A 15,785-nucleotide genomic window follows, 5' to 3' on the forward strand; every position below is an offset into this window, starting at 1 on the left:
ATTCAACGGGTCCACTTAGAATGGCAAACATGTTTATTTCACAATTCTGTGACATTCGGTATAAACATAGTAAAGAATTCAAACATTGCAGTCATGTTCAGTTATCTCTGTAAAATGCAACCACATACATAAGTGCCACATGCATTGAGCAGCCTAGTTTCCCTAAAGTACGAAACTTTCCACAGTGTGGTTCTTAATCAGATTAGAGGAGAGATTATGGGCGTCATTTGCCCCAGCTCTCTTTTCAAACCTACTCCATGCCACAACATGAGTGTAGAGGTTTCTATCATTCTGGTTTAGGGCAGTTTCACTGTAGGTTTTTACACCCATCCTTAATAACATAAGGATGTAGATAAGTATGTGGTATTTCTTTAGTGCAAACCTAGCCAAAAAGGCAGCAAAACACTATACAGGGTCAAAAGACACTAATGAAGTCAATGAGTGATAGGAGGGGTAGCTGGTTTGGACACTGTTAATGCATTGTTATGTAGTGTTCTTTAAAGGTGTGAGTCTTCAACTCTTTCCTGAACTGGGCCCCGGTTGGGGCAGTCCTTATGTATACACGGATGTAGTTTCAGATCTTTTGTGCAGAGATAGAGAAGGCCATCTTTCTTGCGTTTTATTTTTAGTCTGCAGTTTGAGGGTGTCCTGGCTGTGGGTGGGCCGAGTCCCGCCAGAGATGGTCAGCTTGTCCATAATTGGGGGTGCTGGTTGTGATGGCTTTGTAAACGGTGAAGCTGGTTTTGAAGATGTTGAGGGCTGGCAAGGGGAGCCAGTGGAGTTCATTCATGATGGGGGTGATTTGATTCATCAAGCCATGAATGAGACGTGCTTTAGCATTTAGGATACCTGTAATGGCTGCCAGTGAGGGGTCTGTAAGACAATGGAGCAGGGCATTGCCATTGTCCAGAGGTATGAGTACAAAGGCTTGAACAGAGTTCTGAAGTCATTTTCTTGAAGAAATGGCTTGACCTCCTGTAGAAGAGAGAGTTGGTACCAAGCTGTCTTTGTTTTTTGGCAAGTGTTCCTCCAGGGTGAGGTTGGTGTTCTAAGTTAAACCAAGTGACTTAATATTTGGTGAAATTTGTGGTTTTGTGTCATCACAGTTCATTTTGTACTGTTTGTTTGTTCTTGGATATCAGCAGGAATTCTGTCTTGGTTGTGTTGAGCTTCAGGCAGGCATCCAGGTCTGGAAAATGTGCAATAAGTGTTTGTAGCATTGGATGTTTGAAGCACAGGAGACATTCAAGTGTGTATCATGATGATTGGTGAATCTTGATGCTCTTATCTGTGAGTAGAGCACCAAGCTCCTCAGTCTAGTGGTTCAAAATCACAGGGTGACAGTATGGCCTCCTTGGGGACTCCCCAGGTGATAGGGATCTTTTGTGACCTCGAAATGCCCATGTGAACAAACTGGTGTTGATTGGAAAGGTGTTATGAGAACCAGTGAATCCCACTCAACACTGCAGGTATCCATAAGAGTGGGATGGTTGATTCTTTCAAAGGTAGCTGAGAGGTCTAGCAACATCAGGAGACAGAAGTCATCCTCATTTGTGATCAGGAGGGCATTGTCTACACTGGGTAAGGTAGCAATGTCTGTGCAGCAGAGTAAGCTGAAGCCATACTGGCAGTTGTGCAGATGATAGTCAGCACTAATGTAATCTCAGAGGGGAACATTTACTGCTTTTTCAGTGCTCTTGCTGATTATTTTAATGTGAGTGATTGGTCGGTAAGTGTTGAGGTCATAAGGTTCTATTGTCTTTATTTTTTTTATTTTTTTTTTTTTTTAAGGAGTGGGAGTATCTGGCTGGTCTTAAGAACCTCTGGGAAGATGGTTGGAGTGAGTAAGTCCTTGACAGCGGTTAGGAGGGGTGAGCGAGTGCTCCCAGGGAGTACCTTTATGGAGGGCGAGGGTAAGACGCGTTCATAGGAAGTGGTTTTGAGGGAGTTGAGTATGTTGTTGAGATTTCCAGTAGATAGAGCTTTAGGCTTACCAGTGCGGGAACATATTGCCGATGTGCGGTCAGATCTTCTGTGTTTTTTCATTGAAGAAAAGCTTGATGGCATTGCACTTTTCCCTGCAGTGAGGAATGGGTCAGTCTGGCAAGGCAGGCCTAAGATCAGAGTGTTGAGCCAAGACCACACTTTACTGGCCATAGGCCACAACACCCCATGGGTCAAGGTCACATCGTGCTGAACCAGTATCACAAACTACTGGCTCAAGATCATACAGTGCTGGATCAGCTGCACACTGGGCTTAGCCAAGATCATAAACTAGTAGGTCAAAATCAGTCAAGATCATGCATTTCCGAATCAAGGACACACAGTGCTGAATCAAGACACCTCAGTGCTGACACAATATTTCCTCTTTCTGATCTAGTATTACTCAGCACAGGTTCTATATCAAACAACATTGACTTAATATCACATAACAGTCAGACTCTCTGGTCCAAGATCAAACAGCGATGGCCCAAAATCAAACATTTGGTCAAAGTTAGGGTAGGCCCAGTATCACACTGTGCTGACCATTATGCACAGTTCTAATCCTGGTAAATTTATACCGAAAACCTTGTGGCATAGAAGTGATATTCCAGCTTAACCTTTTCCTTAAAATGCAGTGGCTGCATGCATATTTCCAGCAGCAGATCTTGTGCTACCTGTGCAGAGGGCATCATCACATTGGATGAATTTGAGGCAATCACCAAGGGCAATGTAGGAGCAAAGTAAAAACTCAAAAGATGGCAAAAGTGTCATTGTATCATCATGCCCTCTCCTCCGCTCCCACCCCTAGCTCAATTTCATGAGTGCCTCTACTTATGTTTTCGTTGAAAGTGGGCAGTAGATGCTGACAGCCAACCATCAATGGACAATAGGGCTGACTGTCCATCCATAGTAAAATAGTGATGTTTGACAGTCAATTCATAGTTTTTGGGGGATGAGGTGAATAGATGTACACATCACATAAGTAGTGGGTGCTGTACGCCATCAACGTGGAGTGAAGGCATCAGGTTCCCTCCTCCTACCACTATTCATCCATAGATTCCTAGATCAGGTTTTGCTTCACAGAGCTGCAGTCAAGAATTCTAATTGGCGTAGAAACAGTGTATGTATATAACAACTATCGACAAAGACATAGGGTGTGAATCTTCAGTAATAAGCATACTCAGTGCGCTGGGTGGGGGCAGTGGATGTGGGCTGGGGGACTTTGTCACTTTTCAGTAAGATTTCGCCCATGTCACACCTTTTTAAAAGGGGCTGCCAGTGGATTGATAGTTGGTCAGTATTTTTATTTAAATAGTCTTCCCTACGAAGTATTTTTTTAAGGTCTGCTTAGTGAAATGATCTTTTCTTTAATGTGCACATAGAGTGCGCAAAAGGGCATCTTCAATAAGGTGTGGTAAAATAGTCTTCTCTTCAAAGATGTATTCAGTGAAGTGGGTATTTTATTATTATAATTTTTTTTTAATGGCCTTTCAAATGAGTTATTGTTTACAGCATGTGTCTTTGAAAGGTGTGTTGTGAAGCCATTTTAGTGATGCCTCTGGGCACGTTATTTTAGCAACTAGGTCTGCTGCCTATGCCCTTTAGCCTAGTAATGTCTTATTTTATTTTATTTCATTTTATTCTTTTAGACTCGGCCGCATTTGTGGTGATGTTTTATTTTCCGTCATCTTGCTGTCCTTTCGCCTAGGAAAGCATTTACATTTTTAGCACAACATTCTTTCGCTCTGTGCTTTCTTAAAGGCTGCAATGAGACAGGATTGTCAGCAAAAGACATTTCACAGAAACATACATATCTTTACATGGGACCATTCTTTTCAGAACTTCAGCTGTTTCATTATAAAAAAATGTCCCTGTCCCATGCACATTAGAGGGAGGTTCCAGCCATATGACTAGGACTGCATGCTGTCTGACTTCGTTACAGCTGTTCGCTGAGACCACCGGTTTCCCTGGCCTACATGGGGATGATGTCCCCATAGACGCCAGGCTTCTCTACTACTGTCATTCTCAGGCCTTCTTCCCAGGGGTAGGGAGGCCCTGGGCTTATCCTTCTGTGCTGTAACCTAGTGTAGGTAGGAATCACGCATCTTGCATAGGGACAGTATGGTGGGAGATTTCTTGTGTGTCAATTTTCTTGTCACCATTTTGCTTCTAGTATGTTTCATCATCCTAAGTATTTCATTTCATGTTATTTTATCTAAGACACAGCTGATTCAGTAAATCTTATTGAACCCTTTCCTGCCTCTGTTTGTCTTTGCATGTGTGAGATGAATGTAACTGAGAGAAAAGGATGAGATCTGATCCACCCCAATTTCCCTAAGAAGTCCCAATGTCATGAGCCAGGGTGCCACTAATCATCCCTGCTCCTGGGCAGAAATCATCCCTGCTCTTGGGCAAAGATGAGGCACGGCTAGCTGGCCGGAAACTGAATAGGCCGACAGGTGTCACATGGTGCGGGATTGGACTCAGTTCCCCACAATTCAGGTGATGCTGCCGCCCAAATCCAGCAGCCTCATTGGTATAATGGGAGCCAAAGCGACAGGTGCACCATTAAAAGACCTGTTCATAGGATTGTCTTTGTTCCACTCATGTTTAAAAGGGTATTCAATTAAGATTTGTTAACTGTACTTTTCTTTAAAGGGGTTGCGTTGTGGGATACCCTTTATATATGAAAGCACAATGAGAATAGCATTGCTCAAATGTGCTAGTTGAGCGGCATTATGCACTGTTTGTCAGGTAAAGTAGTGTCCGTAGCCTTGTAGTTCCTTTGGAAAACGTATACAATTGAGGCATAAATAAAGTATAAGGAATGAGTTTAAGGGTCCCATTTGCCTGAAAATCCCCAATGCTTCCTGAAGGTTGTTTCCCGTCTTCCCTGAGAGAAATGTTTCTGTGCCTCTTCTGCTCCTTGTTTCACATCTTCACAGAGGGCAAAGGCTAACATTTTAGATCTCCTCCCACACTTCTCTTAAAGGGACAAAGTCCGCAACCAGGTTCAGATATACACTGCTACCACTTGTGAGCCATATATTAGCCAGGTCTGTTGGTGGGTACATGGAAAAATAATTTTGTATAAGTCTGTAGTAGAAGAGTGTCTGTATGTTTGGAAAGGATGTCCTGAAGCGGATGCCCTACTTTAAAGTGTACTTGAAGTGAAACGTTACTTTCTTCCCATGTCCTTTAGTTACAGTCCTGCTGGAGCTGTTCTATATATTGATCTATTTTAACCGATATGCGTACTGTGTTTACACCTCTATATTTGGATATAGTTACACATTCATAGTATCCTCCTGCATAAAAGAAAATCCAGAACTTAGACCCTCATTATAAGTTCAGCGAGCAGCGCAAGCCGGCCGTCGAACTCATCCCGCCGGAAGACCGCCAGTGCGGTCATGACCCTGCCAGCCCTATTATGCTTTCACCGCAGGCCCTTTACATTGACACCGGATCCTAATGGAGCCGGCGGCAATGTGGCGGTGTGGTGGGTGCAGCAGCACCCGTCGCGCATTCCACTGCCCATAATTTGGGCAGAGGAATGCGCAACGGGGCTGTGCATGGGGGCCCCTGCACTGCCCATGCCAAGTGCATGGGCCCCCAGGGGGCCCCTGAGTCACCCATTCGGCCAGCCTTTCCCTGGCGGTGTATACTGCTATGAAAAAGCTGGTAGAAGGGGACTCATAATCCCCAGGGTGGCGCTGCCTTCAGCGCCACCCTAGAGGATTACAAACGCCGTGTCGGCCAGGCAGCTGGCTGGCCGCAGCCTGGCGGTGGTGACGTTTCGACCGTGGCGGCTCCGCCATGTTCATAATATGGCAGGCGGACTGCTGCGGCGGTCCCAGGACTGCCAGACTCGTAATGAGGGCCTTAGTGTAACTTTTATCAAGCTCTACATTGGAAATTAATTCATACAGAAAAGTTTGCTGCAAAATTCTTCATTTGCAGGAGAGTATAAATCATGCATTTAACCAGTTTACCATTTAGGCTAATTCCCCAAACCTTGTGTGGTTCTGACCTGTGTAGAGGTTTAAGTGTGATTGGGAATATCTGTCTGGAATGTCATGCTTGTTTTTACCCAAGGAGTTATATAAAGCACTGAGAGTCTTGTTCTCTCTGGGACCAGAGCAGAAGGCTTCAAGTGTAGTATGGGAGAATAGTCCCATGTCTGACTCATCAGTTTAATTTATTTTTTTAAGTAGAGGTGAAAGGGAATAGAGGATGGATATTGCATGTTATGGTCTTTTTTGTACAAACTACCATCTGGATGCTGTGCTTTACATCTCTTCTTTTTCCACAAAAGCGTTACATTTCCTCACCACTAGCATTGGAAAATGTCTTGAGTCTTAACATCAACCTTTCTTCCTCTCTCACTCAGTGTGGTTATAAGAAGTTTTATCATGGAGTATAATATGCTTTTTGTCGAGCAATGTTAATTAGAAAATTTACAATTGAAGTAACGTGTAATTCTAATACGTGCATGTTTGTTCTCACATCCCTAGACGGTAATCTGACTCCTATCCCATCCTGTTCTACCTCTTTCAATGTCACGTTTTTAGGCAACCATGGTTGTTGATGTGACATAATTACCAAAAAAGGACAGCCCTACTTGGTTACAGACTGGTTGACAGCCATTCCACACGTTCCCAGTTTTTAGGTGGCATGTAGATGATGGCTTTGCATCTCATTTTCTTGACAGGTGAGCAAGCCATTCTTCAAGTATTGTATTATGTCTCCCTGTGGCTAAGGTCTTGGCATGTCTTGTGTCCAGCTTTTCAGGTGTCAGATGTCAGTTCTTGTTGCCTACTTATACATTGCTCTTTGCGTAGGACTGCTTTAGAATGTCCTAGATCGCCTCCGTTCCTCAACTGGCTTATGTTCACTGTGTCTTGGGAATGCCAGTGCCTCTTCCTATCTCTTAATATTCTGTATTTATTATTAGTTATCTTCTGCTGGACCACATCACACTGACTTTTACTCCTTTTTCTGAGTCACAAGAGTGAAGTGCCTATTCCAAAGTATAATTTTAGATGAATTGTGGATCCAAGCATAGGCAAAATGAAAGCAATGCAAGACATCTGCCCAGACCTGTAAAGAAGGCTTCTGTTCATTCTTTTTCTCTCTCTTTCTCTCTCTTTAGAAAAATAGCCAATCATTACCTGAGTTAAACAAGTCCAAAACTACAAACCCAAAATACAAAAGCAAAGATATCACTTCTAAAAGATTAAATGTAATTCCTTGAAATCAATGAGATGCTTGACTGAGGCAAAGTACCTCAGATGCATCAAAGACTATGCAGGCTGCAGGGGAGTTGATGCGTCCAAAGATCCAGAGACGAGTTGGTTCCTTACTGCTAGGCAGGGCAGGTGATGCATTGCTTTCTTACTGCTAGGCAGGGCAGGTGATGCATCGTTTGCAGCATGAAGCTTTGGTTCCTTACTGCGGTGCAGTGTCAATGAAGAAAATGGCACCCAGGGACGTTGAAGCAGATGCTGTATCAGAGTCAAGGTGGTGAGTCACGGACTTCGGTGATACATCGCTAAAAACTCACACAGCGTTGGTTCTTCTGGTGTGCTGCGACGACGGAAAGCTGGAGCCTGAGTGGAAGACTGTGGTTGTTGCATTAAGGAGGGACCACGCTCTGGTACAGGCAGCAGTGATGCGGCAAATCCTTTCAGCGATGCATCACTTAGGAATGAGTCTGTGTGGATTTTCTTCTTGTAACACCAAAAAACTCCTTCAAGGTGCCCAGACTGGATTTGACACCACTTGACATGACAGGCCTCTCAGCAGAGGAACCCAGGTGCTGGCAGTTGAAGTCTTTGATGTCCCTGAGACTTCTAAACAGGAGACAAGGTCAACTCACGCTATTGGAGAACCTTGGAAAACAGAATGTAGAAAGCAAAGTCCATTTCTTTCACTCCCTGGACAGAAGCAGCCGGCTAGCACAACAAAGCAACAGGCCGAGTGGCAGTCCCTCCTACAGCATCCAGCTCTTCATCCTGACAAAATGTCTTCAGTTTAGAAGTGTTCTAAGTATCTGGTGTCAGAGGTCCAATACTTATACTTATACCCATTTCTGTCTTTGAAGTAGACAAACTTCAAAGGGAAGTCTTTCTAGTGCACAAGACCCTGCCTTTTCCCTGGCCCCGGACACATTCCAAGGGGTTGGAGACTGCTTTGTGTGATAACAGGCACAGCTCTATTTAGGTGCAAGTGTCGGCTCCTCCCACCACCCTAGCTCAGGAAGACCCATCAGACCGGTGATAGGTCATCATGATATGAGGGGCACATCTCAGCTGCCTTTGTGTGACTATCTAGAGTGAATACACAAACATCCTGTCATCCTGCCCCAGGGGTGTATTCAGCAGACAGGCAGAGGCACAGTACAGTTTAGCAAGAAAATACCTACTTTCTGGCATTTTCAAACGCTCAACTCGAAAACTAACTCAACCAAAAGATGTATTTTTAAATTGTGAATTTCGAGACCCCAAACTCCAACCCTCTATCTGCTCCCAGTGGGAAATTACACTTAAAAGATATTTCAAGGCAATCCCTATGTTACCCTATGGGAGAAATAGGCCTTGCAATAGTGAAGACCGAATTTTGCAATATCTCTCTATCAGGATATGTAAAACACACCAGTATATGTCCTACCTTTTAAATACACTGCAGCCTGCCCATGGGGCTGCCTTGGGCCTTCTTTAGGGGTGACTTACATGTAGTAAAGGAGCTGGTTTGGGCATGGAAAGTCGGTGCACTTGCCAGGTCCAATTGGTCGTTTAAAACTGCACACACAGACACTGCTGTGGCAGGTCTGAGACGTGTTTACAGGGCTAATCAGTGCTGCAGGCCCACTGGTAAAATTTGATTTACAGGCCCTGGGCACACATAGTGCACTTTACTATGGAGTTACTAGTAAATCAAATATGCCAGTCATGGATAAACTAATCACCAATACAGTTTAGACAGAGAGCATATGCACTCTAGCACTGGTTAACAGCGGTAAAGTGCCTAGAATCCTAAAGTCAACAAACACAGGTCAGAAAAAATATGAGGAAGAAGACAAAATGTTTGGGTATAATCCTGCAAAAAGGGCCAGATCCAACAACTATCTATTACATATTGAACATGAGCAATCAGTAAGTCTTGGCAAGCATCTCTTATCAATGGTACACGGACAATAACTGTGGTTGCATTTTTCTTGGTACCCAGATTATCGTTTTATAAGTAACTGCCACTTCATATATAACAGCAAAACGTGGTGAACTGTTGCAATCTTCTGGCAGTTAACAATGATTTAAGGAAGACAGCCTGAGCTAATCTTTATCAATGTGAACAGCAGAAATTAACCCTTGACCCACAAATACACGGAATATTGCCCCCTTTGAGTATTTTCTTTTATTGATTTCAGTAGTTGTAGCGTATAAGATCATGACACTGAATACTAACAATGAATTCCGAAATTATGCCAGAGACGAAAAATAGGATACCACCAGCATCAATCGTGTATATTGAAACGACATCTGGAAAACAGTAATATTTCACGCAACTGCCTAACATGTTAAAACACAAGAGATATACATTTAGGGGGTATGTACGACTATAAGCCCGCGTGATAATAGGCTAAAACTATTTTAAACTGGACAAGGGAGGGAAGGTGAGTGGGGTACCCTAGTGAGTTGAGTACGAACCAGCAATTGTGTGTCAAGGTGATGAAAACATTATTCAAACCAAAGAACCTGAGAGTGAGGGGAGTCCTGAGCTTGAGTAGAGGCCTTGGGTAGTAGGGAACCTCATGTATGGGCTGTATTGAGCTGCCTAGGTCAGGGTCTCAGGGTTTGAGTCGTAGCCAGCTGGTCTGATAATGTGGGTGAGGGGCGGGACTTAAGGAGTTCATGACGAGGTAGCCCCACTATGTGTTTCTGATAACTTGAATTATAGCCCTTCTGTTCATGTAATGATGGATGCCCTTGGCCTCTTCCTTGTACAACGCCATGGCTTCAACCTTGGCCCAGAAGCCAAAGCTTTCAGTCGGCCTCACTAGAAAGAGGCAACCGTTTTTTCCACTTCATAATCATGACATGTTTCACAAGCATTAGGGCTAGCCCTAAGAAACAGGGGCTGTTTGGTGTTTTTTGGACCGTTTGAAAATACCTAGGGACCCAACCTCCAATGTATCCACCTTCTACAGGCCTGTGATTTTTGATATCCTTTGTGCCACCTCAGCCTAGTACAACCTTACAGGGGCAATCCCGCAGCATATGCATAAAGTCTGTCATTGGGGTGCTATACGTGGCACGTGTATCCAGGGATTTGGGAAAGATTCCGTAAATTTGTTAGGGGTAAAGGTAAGCCTTTGTACTATGGAAAACTGTGTTAGCATGAAGTGAGTGTTACCGGAAATCTTTCGAAGATATTCTAGGGTCTTTGGCCACTCTTTGATGTGCAAGCCTACCAAACTCATCCTCCTAACGATAACAAAGTCTGGGTGTAGATATCAAAAGCTCTGGACAACCACGTCAGGGCTCGAAAAATCATAAAAATGTTACTAGACCTGCAGGTCGAGTAACTTAAATAATTTACTCGACCTAACTGTAATGTACTTGATCCGTAAACGGATCTCAAATTGTGTGATCCTAGGTAAATAGTTCACAGAGTCGCCTTTTTCTTAATTCTCACATATGATTGCACATTGAAATATGTGAGCTCAGCATTTCTACAGTAAAAAAACAAACCTCTTTTGCTTGATTAAGTAGGCTAAAGTTTTCTACATGCATCACAATAATCTAGCCCAAATAACCTAGGACTTCTTTTAGTTCCCTAATATTGCCATTAGGGCAGCAGTGTTTCTCTGTTTGTTTGAACACTCAATTTTAATAAATATATCACTAAACCATGATTTGGTAACATATTGTTATCTACACACAGTAACTTTCCGAAAAACGATAGTGTATTAACAATCTGTGAAAATTGGGTTTCAGAAAACATATATCCTTTGCACAACAACATCTTTTATTGCCCCTCCACTTTTCAACTGAACAGAACACCTTTTCAGTGTCAACTCACCAGAAGGGACGAGTAAGTATTAAAAATAGCTCGACCTGATCAAATAGGACTCGCCAATGCGAGTGGTCGAGTGGATTTTCCGAGCCCTGCATGTAATATGTCTGTGTCCATCTCCCACTGTGTGTAATGTATTTATGAGTTGGTGGGTGGCAGGCTCATGTTCATCCACAACACAGTTGCTCCCAGAGGATACGGCATAAAAGACCATACTTAAGAAACTGACCTCCATGGAGGTCAAATCGATTCATTAGGGCTGCGAAGGACATAAGCTGACTATATGGAAAAGATCTCCTATGGTAGTGATTCTGGCTTGGCCCCAAGATTGGAGCTCACACCCAGTTATATGTCCTTGTTCCTTAGGGAGGCCAAGGAAAGAGAGAGAGAGCCTGGTAGCATATGGAAGATGATAACCAGGTGAACCATTTCCCTCTTGCTACACACTTCAGAGGCACCTTTAGGAGGTGAGAGAGAACTACTCCATGGCAGGCTCACAGGGCTGTCAGTGCCAGAATATCACCTCGGTTAAGGAGGAAACTAAAGGGACTTGGGTCTTCAAGAAAGTGCACAGAGAGCCAATGAACCAGCCATTGCAGTTGTGCTGCCATGAAATAGAATTTATGTCAATATTGCCTTGTCAAGGGATGCCCACATCCCTCTAACATCAGGTTTGAAGAAATCTGCATCTCGCCCAATTCTCTCTCCTAATCTGATTAATTTCTGTGTACACAAAGTGATGGATAATTGACTTTGCACCCAGAAAACCAGTGGTACATCAGGGCAGTACTGCTTTGGAGGTTACATAAAAGGTGAATTTGGAGGTCTTGACGAGGATGAGGTACAACAATATACAAGATGATGCATACATTGCTTTGGTATCTATTATAGGTATGCATTTATTTCACATTGAATAGTTGCAGATAGGGTGGAGGAGGGTGTTTGTGAGAACACAATATAGATTTGGGCATAACAGGATGGCATGAATTGCACTTGAGATGAGTTCTAACATCAGTATTTTGAAGGGGGAGAGGATGGGTGACCGTGAGGAGCAAGGGTACTGACTGATTCAGGGTACTACCTAGCCCACCCATCCTTACCCACGTCTCTTACTTACAATTCCTCAAGGACCCATGTTTACACTGAATACATTAAATTGCACCCACTACTACCCTTAATGCCAAATCTCCCACTAATGTTGCTATTGAAAACGGGTGAATTGTAGACTATCTCACCATTAATCTCACACCTTGAATTATTACTTGTTCCTTATTAACTTCATACTTATGCCTGCAAACAGTTTGGTTTAACAGAAAAACCAACATTATCACTTCATAAATTACAGCACCTTTCGAATGACATATCACATTCTCTTACACCCTTCTCATCTCCCACATTCTAAATTGGCACATTGCTGCTACATTCCATTACATGCTAGTCACTGCACATCACCTTTTCTACTATAAAAACATTAAATCCATGTAAACATTGAGACAATACTTACATTTCCTACTAACTACGATTACCTCAACAGCCCCACATCATAATATCTTCCCCAATCCCTCCCATTGTAAAACTAGAAAAGAAAAAAAGAATTAAAAGCACAAAAATAAGCGGATAATGCCATTAACTTATCATTCACACAGAAAGTTTTCTAGATTTTTCATTTTTTCAACATTCTTCCAAATTTACTCCTTTTGTCACCCATCGTTTTTACATTGTAATTCTTCAGATCACTGCTTGTATTACAACTATCACCAAATTTATCAGATACCAAGAATCTTTCTTCCGTATTTTGTGATACATAATTTTCTACATCTATTCTATAGTTTTCTTCATTTTCCTGATCCAAACTAATCCACCAATATTTGTCCTTTTTAAATCTTTGTACATCATTTTCCATACTTCCAATATTTTCTCATGCCCTGCTCGCCAATGCAATATGACTCATGTGACATATACTCCCACCTTCCAATTCTACTGTATCTTTTCTGACTTCTTTAATCCTTTTTTGTTCACTGAATCTGCTCTCACGCTTGGCCTCTTTCTTGACTAATTTTACTCTTACCCACTGTCCAGCCTTTAGATGCACCTATTTAGCACTGTGTCTGCTGTCAAAATAGTCCTTATTCTTTTCCTGAGATTTCAGAATATTTTTACTTATGTCCTCTGTGTTCCAAATCAATTGTTTGCTCCTCCACATCCAACATAGATTCAATTTAGAAAAAGGTACCCGACCTCTCATTAAACCAAAAGAACTCTCTCCAACAGACTCATAAGGGTGGTGATCTATACAACCATAGCATTTTCTTCAGTTCATCTTCCCAATTTTGATTTCCTTTGTTGGTTATTTGTACAATAACTTTAATAATTCTATTTACTCTTTCCACTGCTGCATTACCTCTCGGATGATACAATGCTGTGAATTGGGACATCTTGTTTGGGGTCAAGGGCAACAAGTTTTTATGTTTACTTTGTCCTTGAGACAAGTAGGCCCAACCCCCTGCAGCACAAACCCTTTGGCTGCCTGTTTACAGAGAGTGGAACTCTCTGTAGTTGAGGTAACGTGTTTCCAAAAGATAATGCTGTTCGAACTTGTATTTATGGTTCATTATTTGAAAGCCTTCATCATTAGGGTGAGTGCTGTAAATAAATGTTTTATGGTCACACTTCACTACTGAAGTTGGTTCCAGTACAAAAATAAAAACGTGTATACACATGTTTGAAAAGTTTAGGCTATGAGGCTAAGTATAATGCTCCCAGAATGCTCTCTGATTAGATGCAAATGAAGTGTCATTTAGTAAAATGTGTTGATGCATGCTAGTATTTTCCAAAAATATTTCTAATGGAAAATCAGTGTAACCATTTTCAACACGATTATGGGAAGCATGAAAATAAACAAACATTGACAAAGCCAACTGATCTGACATATTTTTATAAGTCTTTTAGTTTCATCAATGCGTGTCTTGTTTTGACATGGCTTTTGTAACACTTTATTGTTGTGGGAGCTACCAGGCCCTCAACATTGTAACAAACACTGGCAAACCCCCCCTCCCCAAAAAGTTTTTGAACTCTAAAAAGCACACGTTGCCACCAGCTACATAACAAAGGCCCTGCAGCCGCCCTCCAGGGGGCCCCTTCAGCACAGCACCTGCCCTGAGTGAGTCTGGAGAGGGGGCGCCTCCATGTTCTTTGCAAAGGGGCACCCTCCAGTTTCGTTACGTCACTGATTGCCACTGTAGTTCCTGACACTGAACAAAACTACTTTGTGTGGCAATATGCTCCTTGTGGAAGAGCAGAATGCGATCACTCACAGTAAAGCCAGCCGAAAGAGAGAGAATGAAAATGTCACTTACCCAGTGTACATCTGTTCGTGGCATCAGTCGCTGAGATTCACATGTTCTGCAATAGCTCGCCATCTGGTGTTGGGTCGAAGTGTTACAAGTTGTTTTTCTTCGAAGAAGTGTTTTCGAGTCACGGGACCGAGTGACTCCTCCTTCTGTGCTCATTGCGCATGGGCGTCGACTCCATCTTCGATTGTTTTCCCCGCAGAGGGTGAGGTAGGAGTTGTACTATAGTAATAGTGCCCGCGCAATGAAATGTGTAAGTATGTACCTATTAAAGGTTTAAATAATATATATACAAATGTACAAAATTGAAGGTAACTTCTGAACTGCTACAGGCTTCCGGGGAGGTGGGTGGGCACATGTGAATCTCAGCGACTGATGCCACGAACAGATGTACACTGGGTAAGTGACATTTTCAGTTCGATGGCATCTGTCGCTGTAGATACACATGTTCTGCATAGACTAGTAAGCAGTTATTTCCCCATAAGCGGTGGTTTAGCCTGTAGGAGTAGAAGTTGTCTGAAATAGAGTTCTTAATACAGCTTGACCTACTGTAGCTTGTTGTGCGGATAGCACATCTATACAGTAGTGTTTGGTGAATGTGTGAGGCGTAGACCATGTGGCTGCCCTACATATTTCATGCATTGGGATGTTTCCTAAAAAGGCCATTGAAGCACCTTTTTTCCTTGTTGAATGTGCCCTGGGAGTAATGGGCAGTTGTCTTTTTGCTTTAAGGTAGCAGATTTGGATGCATTTAACTATCCATCTGGCTATACCTTGTTTTGATATTGGGTTACCTGCATGAGGTTTTTGGAATGCAATAAATAGCTGTTTAGTCTTTCTGATGTTCTTTGTTCTGTCAATGTAGTACATTAATGCTCTTTTGACATCTAATGTATGTAGTGCTCTTTCAGCCACAGAATCTGGCTGTGGGAAAAAAACTGGTAGTTCTACCGTTTGATTTAGATGGAATGGTGAAATAACTTTTGGTAAAAATTTAGGATTAGGTCGTAGGACGACCTTATTTTTATGTATTTGTATAAAAGTTTCTTGTGTTGTGAACGCTTGAATTTCACTTACTCTTCTTAGAGATGTAATGGCGATGAGAAAGGCAACTTTCCAGGTTAGGAATTGTATTCCGCAAGAGTGCATGGGTTCGAAAGGTGGGCACATGAGTCTTGTTAGGACCACGTTTAGGTTCCATGAAGGAACAGGTGGTGTTCTTGGTGGTATAATTCTTTTAAGACCTTCTATGAATGCTTTGATGACTGGTATCCTATACAAGGAAGTTGAATAGGTAGTCTGCAGGTATGCAGATATTGCTGCAAGGTGTATTTTAATAGAAGAGAAGGCTAGCTTTGCTTTTTGTAAATGGAGCAA

General features: G+C 42.6%; 1 protein-coding gene across 2 annotated transcripts in view; it reads left to right on the forward strand.

Annotated features, from left to right (window-relative positions):
• The window catches only part of KIAA1328 (KIAA1328 ortholog), a 665,562-nt gene that overhangs the window by 1,276 nt on the left and 648,501 nt on the right, over positions 1-15,785 (forward strand). The gene's annotated exons all lie outside the window — the stretch shown is intronic.

This window comes from Pleurodeles waltl, chromosome 1_1, assembly GCF_031143425.1.
Source record: "Pleurodeles waltl isolate 20211129_DDA chromosome 1_1, aPleWal1.hap1.20221129, whole genome shotgun sequence".
Classification (NCBI taxonomy): Eukaryota; Metazoa; Chordata; class Amphibia; order Caudata; family Salamandridae; genus Pleurodeles; species Pleurodeles waltl.